This window comes from Trichomycterus rosablanca, chromosome 19, assembly GCF_030014385.1.
Source record: "Trichomycterus rosablanca isolate fTriRos1 chromosome 19, fTriRos1.hap1, whole genome shotgun sequence".
Classification (NCBI taxonomy): Eukaryota; Metazoa; Chordata; class Actinopteri; order Siluriformes; family Trichomycteridae; genus Trichomycterus; species Trichomycterus rosablanca.
In genome coordinates this window covers 13,068,176-13,078,154 of record NC_086006.1, presented here as the reverse complement: position 1 = coordinate 13,078,154, position 9,979 = coordinate 13,068,176, and positions in this window count along the sequence as shown.

Here is a 9,979-nt window from a genome sequence, read left to right as displayed (position 1 = left end):
TCATTGATTTTGAAAAAAGATAAAGACCCACTTGAGTGTAGTTTTTACCGTCCCATCAGTTTACTAAACACTGATGTGAAGATTTTTGCAAAAGTCCTGGCCCTACGTCTTGAATGAGTCTTGCCCAAAATAATTCAACGAGTTTTATTAAAGGTTGATTATCATTTTTTAATATCAGAAGAGTGATGAATATTATTTATTCCAGCTAGCAGGAATTCCCCCCAGAACTTCTTCTCTTGTTTGATGCGGAGAAGGCCTTTGATAGAGTGGAGTGGAATGGTCTTACTTATTTTATATTTTACACAAATTCGGGTTCAGCAAACAATTCATCTTGTAGGTTAAACTACTATATACATCCCCTCTGGCCTCAGTATGCACTAACGAATCACGTTCTGCTTATTTTCTTGTCCTCTTTCCCCCCTACTTTTTGCCATAGCCATGGAACCACTGGCCATTGCTATTCGTACTAGCCCTAAAATAGGTGGCATAGACAGGGGAGGTCTGAAATATCAGTTTGCGTGCCACATTTGTTTTGTTTTTTTACCCCTTTTTCTCCCCTTTTAGCGCATCCAATTGTTCAATTAGCATCGTGCTTCCTCTCTGTCTATGCCGAACCCTGCCCTGACGGAGGTGATTGAAGCTAACCCATATCCCCTCCGAAACACGAGCAGCAGCCAGATGCATCTTTGCCACCCACACATTGACGAGTTTGGCGCCACCCAGCGTTGCATGCGGAGAGACACACCCTAAGGGCACCCTCTCCCATCTCTGTGTAAGCGCCTCCAATCAGCCGGCAGAGAACGCAATCGCATTCTGACAGAGAGAGACCCACATCCGGTTCTTTGTCCCACCCCCCTTATGAGCAACCGGCCAATCGTTGCTCATATAGCCACTCAGCTTCGAACCGGTAAAGCAAGGCTGGATTCGATACCACGTTCTCAGAATCCAGCCCTGGTTGCAGCGCGTCTCTTTTACCGCTGCGCCACCTGAGCGGTGCGCGCCACAATTTTAAATATTAAGGAATTACCCTATCTCGTATCTAATGAAAGTGAATTTTTTTCCAATGTTAGACCAGACTAAGCATGCTTTCTCTAGATGGGACTCGCTCCCAGTATCATTAGCAGGCCAAGTAAATGCTGTAAAAATTAATGTCTTACCCAAATCTTTATATCTTTTTCAAAGTATCCCCTTATTTCTCCCTAAATAATTTTTCAAAAACTTAGACTATTATATCTCTAGCTTCATTTGGAACAAGAAATCTCCTAGGATTCGTAAATCGATTCTGCAAAAGCCTAGACTTTTGGGTGGCCTGGCATTACCAAACTTCCAATTCTACCACTGGGCAACTAATATCAAATGAGTGAGTGCTTTATTGGTGTGAGCGCCATTATGGGCTCAGCGATTGGGTCCCAGCATAGGTTGCAATGAAAAGTGACTCCTGCAGACCCATCTCCCTTATGGCTCTGCTTTCTTTACCTCTCCCTTTGCTGAAAGGTTGTGTTGAGGGTAACGTTGTAGTCAAAGCTACTCTACGTACATGGCATAAATTTAGAGTTAATTTTGGCCTACAATCCGCTTCTTGGTTAATCCCAGTCAATGGTAACCCATTGTTTCCCCCATCTCTGCTAGACTCAGCCTTTCATAGTTGGCAAAGATCTGGCATCAAGAGCATTCAGGATCTATATGTGGATGGGATTTTCGCCTCCTTCTCCCAGCTAAGCTTCTTAAGCCCCATTTCTTTTGTTATTTACAGATTAAGTTAAAAAAGTGTTCCCACAGTTTCCCAATTTTCCCCCTGAAACAATGTTAGATTCGATCCTTGGCATAGATACAACTGGAAAGGGCATTATTGCTAGACTGTACGCTATGATCCTGGCCAATACCTTTTCCTCTCCACTGTCTGTTAGGCACCAGTGGGAAACTGACCTGAAACTTACTCTCGATGACAGACTGGAATAAAATTCTCCACAGAATTTACTCTTCTTCAGTTTCTGCTAGACACAATCTATTTCAGCTTAAACTAGTACATCGGGTGTATTGGACCAAGACTAAACTATCTAGAGTTCACCTAAACCTTGACCACACCTGCAACAGATGCCATTTGGCCCCAGCCACGCTAATTCACGTCTTGTCCTGCTATTACAAACTTCTGGCGTTTGATCTTCCAATGCTTTTCTAGCATTCTGGACAAACCCATCTCTGGTGCCCTCTGGTTGCTCTGTTCGAGTTATCGCCTAGAGATGTTTTGCTCTCTGCTCCACAATCCAATGTGGTAGCCTTTTCTACACTCCTGGCGAGACGCCTAATCCTGCTTAGTTGGACACACGCCATTTCATCCACGTACAACCAATGTTTAAGAGACGTTGCACAATTCCTTTATTTAAAGAAAATACGGTGCACAATAAAGACCAGGGCAGGAAGTTTCTCCCCCACTTGGGAGGGAAAAATTTTGTTCATGAACTCTGGATTATCGTAATTTGGTGCATAGATATTAGCTAAGATAACAGGAGTATTAAACAAAACCCCTGACACGATAACATACCTACCCGACGAATCTGATATTACTGCAGAAGGACTTCACTCGCAAAATCCGCAATGGGACTGAAGCTCCCACCAGTGATTTAGTGAAGGTGTAGATCTCAAAATAGCTGTCAATCAAAACAGGATTCAGCCTTTCGACTGATCCTCCAATCATCTTGCAGAAGCTCAGCGTCCAGACCCGCCCACAGCTCCATTCACCCCCAGAAACCCCCAGGGGCGGGACAAAATCGTGGCATTTATCCAATGACCGGCGAGTTTCGAAGCAATGAAAAAAAAAACTCCATGCAGTCCCATAGAAGTGAATAGACACTCAGCTTCTGTGGGCAAATGCATTGACGCTCCGGGAATGTATGAGAAGTTCGAGTCAGTCGATTTGTGATAAGTAGCTGATTCTGAACGAACTCGTCTTCGAGATGAATGTGTTCTAACGCATTTGTAGTCAATAAAATGTTAACACAACTGTACATATTTGACCATTTAATTTTTGACATTTTAGGGGAAGCTGAGCTTCCCTTGCAGTCTTAGAGAAATCGCCACTGATACATACAGTACATTTATACTGTATATATATCAGTGGCGATTTCTCTAAGACTATATATATATATATATATATACAGTATATATATATATATATATATATATATATATACAGTATATACTGTATATATACAGTGTATCACAAAAGTGAGTACACCCCTCACATTTCTGCAAATATTTCATTATATCTTTTTATGGGACAACACTATAGACATGAAACTTGGATATAACTTAGAGTAGTCAGTGTACAGCTTGTATAGCAGTGTAGATTTACTGTCTTCTGAAAATAACTCAACACACAGCCATTAATGTCTAAATAGCTGGCAACATAAGTGAGTACACCCCACAGTGAACATGTCCAAATTGTGCCCAAATGTGTCGTTGTCCCTCCCTGGTGTCATGTGTCAAGGTCCCAGGTGTAAATGGGGAGCAGGGCTGTTAAATTTGGTGTTTTGGGTACAATTCTCTCATACTGGCCACTGGATATTCAACATGGCACCTCATGGCAAAGAACTCTCTGAGGATGTGAGAAATAGAATTGTTGCTCTCCACAAAGATGGCCTGGGCTATAAGAAGATTGCTAACACCCTGAAACTGAGCTACAGCATGGTGGCCAAGGTCATACAGCGGTTTTCCAGGATAGGTTCCACTCGGAACAGGCTTCGCCAGGGTCGACCAAAGAAGTTGAGTCCACGTGTTCAGCGTCATATCCAGAGGTTGGCTTTAAAAAATAGACACATGAGTGCTGCCAGCATTGCTGCAGAGGTTAAAGACGTGGGAGGTCAGCGTGTCAGTGCTCAGACCATACGCCGCACACTGCATCAACTCGGTCTGCATGGTCGTCATCCCAGAAGGAAGCTGACGCACAAGAAAGCCCGCAAACAGTTTGCTGAAGACAAGCAGTCCAAGAACATGGATTACTGGAATGCCCTGTGGTCTGACGAGACCAAGATAAACTTGTTTGGCTCAGATGGTGTCCAGCATGTGTGGCGGCGCCCTGGTGAGAAGTACCAAGACAACTGTATCTTGCCTACAGTCAAGCATGGTGGTGGTAGCATCATGGTCTTGGGCTGCATGAGTGTTGCTGGCACTGGGGAGCTGCAGTTCATTGAGGGAAACATGAATTCCAACATGTACTGTGACATTCTGAAACAGAGCATGATTCCCTCCCTTCGAAAACTGTCTTTTCCAACAGGATAACGACCCCAAACACAACCTCCAAGATGACAACTGCCTTGCTGAGGAAGCTGAAGGTAAAGGTGATGGACTAAACCCAATTGAGCACCTGTGGCGCATCCTCAAGTGAAAGGTGGAGGAGTTCAAGGTGTCTAACATCCACCAGCTCCGTGATGTCATCATGGAGGAGTGGAAGAGGATTCCAGTAGCAACCTGTGCAGCTCTGGTGAATTCCATGACCAGGAGGGTTAAGGCAGTGCTGGATAATAATGGTGGTCACACAAAATATTGACACTTTGGGCACAATTTGGACATGTTCACTGTGGGGTGTACTCACTTATGTTGCCAGCCATTTAGACATTAATGGCTGTGTGTTGAGTTATTTTCAGAAGACAGTAAATCTACACTGCTATACAAGTTGTACACTGACTACTCTAAGTTATATCCAAGTTTTATTTCTATAGTGTTGTCCCATGAAAAGATATAATAAAATATTTGCAGAAATGTGAGGGGTGTACTCACTTTTGTGATACACTGTGTATATACAGGGGTTGGACAAAATAACTGAAACACCTGGTTTTAGACCACAATAATTTATTAGTATGGTGTAGGGCCTCCTTTTGAGGCCAATACAGCGTCAATTCGTCTTGGAAATGACATATACAAGTCCTGCACAGTGGTCAGAGGGATTTTAAGACATTCTTCTTGCAGGATAGTGGCCAGGTCACTACGTGATGCTGGTGGAGGAAAACGTTTCCTGACTCGCTTCTCCAAAACACCCCAAAGTGGCTCAATAATATTTAGATCTGGTGACTGTGCAGGCCATGGGAGATGTTCAACTTCACTTTCATGTTCATCAAACCAATCTTTCACCAGTCTTGCTGTGTGTATTGGTGCATTGTCATCCTGATACACGGCACCGCCATTGGATGCACATGGTCCTCCAGAATGGTTCGGTAGTCCTTGGCAGTGACGCGCCCATCTAGCACAAGTATTGGGCCAAGGGAATGCCATGATATGGCAGCCCAAACCATCACTGATCCACCCCCATGCTTCACTCTGGGCATGCAACAGTCTGGGTGGTACGCTTCTTTGGGGCTTCTCCACACCGTAACTCTCCCGGATGTGGGGAAAACAGTAAAGGTGGACTCATCAGAGAACAATACATGTTTCACATTGTCCACAGCCCAAGATTTGCGCTCCTTGCACCATTGAAACCGACGTTTGGCATCGGCACGAGTGACCAAAGGTTTGGCTATAGCAGCCCGGCCGTGTATATCGACCCTGTGGAGCTCCCGACGGACAGTTCTGGTGGAAACAGGAGAGTTGAGGTGCACATTTAATTCTGCCGTGATTTGGGCAGCCGTGGTTTTATGTTTTTTGGATACAATCCGGGTTAGCACCCGAACATCCCTTTCAGACAGCTTCCTCTTGCGTCCACAGTTAATCCTGTTGGATGTGGTTTGTCCTTCTTGGTGGTATGCTGACATTACCCTGGATACCGTGGCTCTTGATACATCACAAAGACTTGCTGTCTTGGTCACAGATGCGCCAGCAAGACGTGCACCAACAATTTGTCCTCTTTTGAACTCTGGTATGTCACCCATAATGTTGTGTGCATTGCAATATTTTGAGCAAAACTGTGCTCTTACCCTGCTAATTGAACCTTCACACTCTGCTCTTACTGGTGCAATGTGCAATTAATGAAGATTGGCCACCAGACTGGTCCAATTTAGCCATGAAACCTACCACACTAAAATGACAGGTGTTTCAGTTATTTTGTCCAACCCCTGTATATATATATATACAGTGTATCACAAAAGTGAGTACACCCCTCACATTTCTGCAGATATTTAAGTATATCTTTTCATGGGACAACACTGACAAAATGACACTTTGACACAATGAAAAGTAGTCTGTGTGCAGCTTATATAACAGGGTAAATTTATTCTTCCCTCAAAATAACTCAATATACAGCCATTAATGTCTAAACCACCGGCAGCAAAAGTGAGTACACCCCTAAGAGACTACACCCCTAAATGTCCAAATTGAGCACTGCTTGTCATTTTCCCTCCAAAATGTCATGTGATTTGTTAGTGTTACTAGGTCTCAGGTGTGCATAGGGAGCAGGTGTGTTCAATTTAGTAGTAAAGCTCTCACACTCTCTCATACTGGTCACTGAAAGTTCCAACATGGCACCTCATGGCAAAGAACTCTCTGAGGATCTTAAAAGACGAATTGTTGCGCTACATGAAGATGGCCAAGGCTACAAGAAGATTGCCAACACCCTGAAACTGAGCTGCAGCACATGTTGATTTATTTCCATTCAAAAAGTGAAACTTCAGTCAGAGTCAGAGAGGTTTTATTGTCATTTCAGCTACATACAAGTACATATTGAAACGAAACAGCGTTCCTCTAGGATCACGGTGTAACACGGTACAAAAAGTGCAAGACAATACAAAACACTGTAAATACAACAATAAATACAAAAAATCCTATAATAAATAACTACAAAAGATATTCCTAATTATCCCTAATATAAACAAGTAATTAGAAGACAGGACTAAAGACTAAAGTGTTAGTACATGATGGTGAATAGATGGTACAATGGTTCATGAGGTAGTGACATGTACATTAGCAGCGTAAAAATTGGCAATGCCGATAAGGTGCCTAAAAAGTAAATAAGGTGCAAAAATACAAGTAAGGTGCAGAAATTACTTGTGCAGTTCCAGGAGGTGTGCAAAAAATGCAAGTAACATAGTCAATACAGTTCAGTGTGTGGCAGCAGAAAATTGAAATTGTTACAGTACTGAGTTGAGGAGTCTGATTGCCTGAGGGATAAAATTGTTACACAGTCTGGTTGTGTTGGTCCGGATGCTGCGGTATCGTCTCCCAGACGGGAGCAGAGTAAAAAGTCCATGTGATGGATGGGTTGGATCGTCTACAATGCTGAGAGCTTTGCGGATGCAGCGGGTGTTAAAAATGTCCGTGAGAGATGGAAGAGCGACCCCGATGATCTTTTCAGCTGTCCTCACTACTCGCTGTAGAGTCCTGCAGTCCGACGCAGTACAATTTCCGAACCAGACAGTGATGCAGCCGCTCAGGATGCTCTCGATTGTTCCTCTGTAGAACGTGGTGAGAATGGGGGGTGGCAGATGAGCTTTCCTCAGTCTTCTCAAAAAGTAGAGACGCTGCTGGGCTTTCTTGCTGATGGAACTGGTGTTGAGGGTCCAGGTGAGATTCTCCTCCAGATGAACACCGAGAAATTTGGTGCTCTTGACGATCTCAACAGATGAGCCGTCGATGTGCAGTGGGGAGTGGTCCCTTAGTGTCTTTCTAAAGTCAATGACCATCTCTTTGGTTTTATCCACGTTCAGAGACAGGTTGTTGACTTGGCACCAGTCCGTTAGATGTTGTATCTCCTCTCTGTACGCTGACTCATCGTTGTTGCTGATGAGTCCCACCACAGTTGTGTCGTCTGCAAACTTAACGATGGAATTCGAGCTGTGCATTGCTGTACAGTCGTGCGTAAGCAGAGTAAACAGCAGTGGACTGAGCACACAGCCTTGGGGAGCGCCGGTGCTCAGTGTGGTGGTGCTGGAGGTATTCTTACCGATCCGGACGGACTGAGGTCTCTCAGTCAAGAAATCCAGGATCCAGTTGCAGAGAGAGGTGTTCAGGCCCAGCGTGCTCAGCTTTCCAATTAGATGCTGAGTAATGATGGTGTTGAATGCTGAGCTAAAGTCTATGAACAGCATCCTGACGTAAGTGTTCTTTCTGTCCAGGTGTGTAGAAGCCAGGTGAAGTGTAGTGGATATGGCGTCGTCCGTTGAGCGGTTAGGACGGTACGCAAACTGCAGTGGGTCCATGGTGGGAGGCAGTAGGGTCTTAATATGCCTCATGACTAGTTTCTCGAAGCACTTCATGATGATAGGCGTGAGTGCTACGGGACGATAGTCATTGAAGCATGACACAGATTACTTCTTTGGCACGGGTACGATGGTGGTCGTCTTGAGGCACGTTGGAACGATGGCGCTGCTCAGGGAGATGTTGAAGATGTCAGTGAATACATCTGCCAGGAATGTTGTCTGGTCCAGAAGCTTTCCGTGGGTTGACTCTGTGCAGAGTTCTCCTCACGTCCGCTGTGGTGAGACGAAGCACCTGGTCGTCACAAGGTGGGATCATCTTCCTCGCCAACATGTTGTTCTGCGCCTCGAACCGAGCGTAGAAGTCATTCAGCGCATCTGGAAGGGAGGCATCACTGTCACAGACGGGTGGAGTCGTCCTGTAGTTGGTGATGGCCTGGATGCCCTGCCACAAGCGCCGTGTGTCACCGCTGTTCTGGAAGTGGCTGTGGATGTTCTGGCCATGTGCGCGCTTTGCTTCTCGGATTGCCCGGGACAGTCTGGCTCTCGCTGTTCTCAGAGCCGGCTGGTCACCTGCTTTAAAAGCGGAGTCTCGGGCCCTCAGCAGTGCACGCACCTCTGGAGTCATCCACGGCTTCTGGTTGGGTCTGGAAGTGATGGTTCTAGTGGTAGTGACGTCCTCAATGCATTTGCTGATGTAGCAGGTCACTGAAGTCGTGTAGTCCTCTAGATCAGTGTAATCGCCGTATGTTGCAGCCTCCCTAAACATGTCCCAGTCAGTGCACTCAAAACAGTCCTGAAGAGCAGAGATGGATCCTTCTGGCCAGGTTTTCACCTGTTTCTGTACAGGTCTGGAGCGCCTGACGAGTGCTCTGTATGCTGGAATTAGCATTACAGAGATGTGGTCCGAGTATCCGAGGTGGGGGCGGGGCTCCGCCCGGTACGCACCGGCAATGTTCGTGTAAACATTATCCAGCGTGTTCGCTTCTCTCGTAGCAAAGTCCACATGCTGATGGAATTTAGGGAGAACAGACTTGAGATTTGCATGATTAAAATCCCCAGCGATAATAAACTGTCCGTCTGGATGAGTGTTCTGCAGGTCGCTGATGGCTCTGTAAAGTTCGCTCAATGCTTCCTTCGCGTTCGCGCTGGGCGGAAGATACACCGCGACAATAAGCACGCTGGTGAATTCCCGTGGTAAATAAAAAGGTCTGCATCTAACAATAGCAAATTCCACCATCGGAGAACAGTACGCCACAACAAGCACAGAGTCCTTGCACCATTCGGTGTTAATGTAAACACAAACGCCTCCTCCTCGTGTTTTACCGGACTGAGCTGCATTTCTATCGGCGCGATACGATGCTAGCCCGTCTAGCTGAATGGCACTGTCTGGAATGTTGTCGCTAAGCCATGTTTCAGTGAAAATTAAAACACAACAGTCCCTGTACTCACATTGGGTAGTTCGCTGAAGTCTGAGACAGTCCAGTTTATTCTCCAGAGAGCATGCATTTGCGAGGAATAACGATGGTAGAGCCGGCCGGCTTGGGTTAGCTTTTAGCCTAGCACGGACCCCGGCTCGCTTTCCACGCTTCTGCTTCCTCGAGCACCGCTTGCGGCGCCCCCTCCCCCGGTCACCTGCTTCAGGTAACTTGTATATTATATTCATTCATTACACATTAACTGATATATTTCAAATGTTTATTTCTTTTAATGTTGATGATTATAACTGACAACTAATGAAAACCCCAAATTCACTATCTCAGAAAATTAGAATATTGTGACAAGGTACAATATTGAAGACACCTGGTGCCACACTCTAATCAGCTAATTAACTCAAAACACCTGCAAAGGCCTTTAAA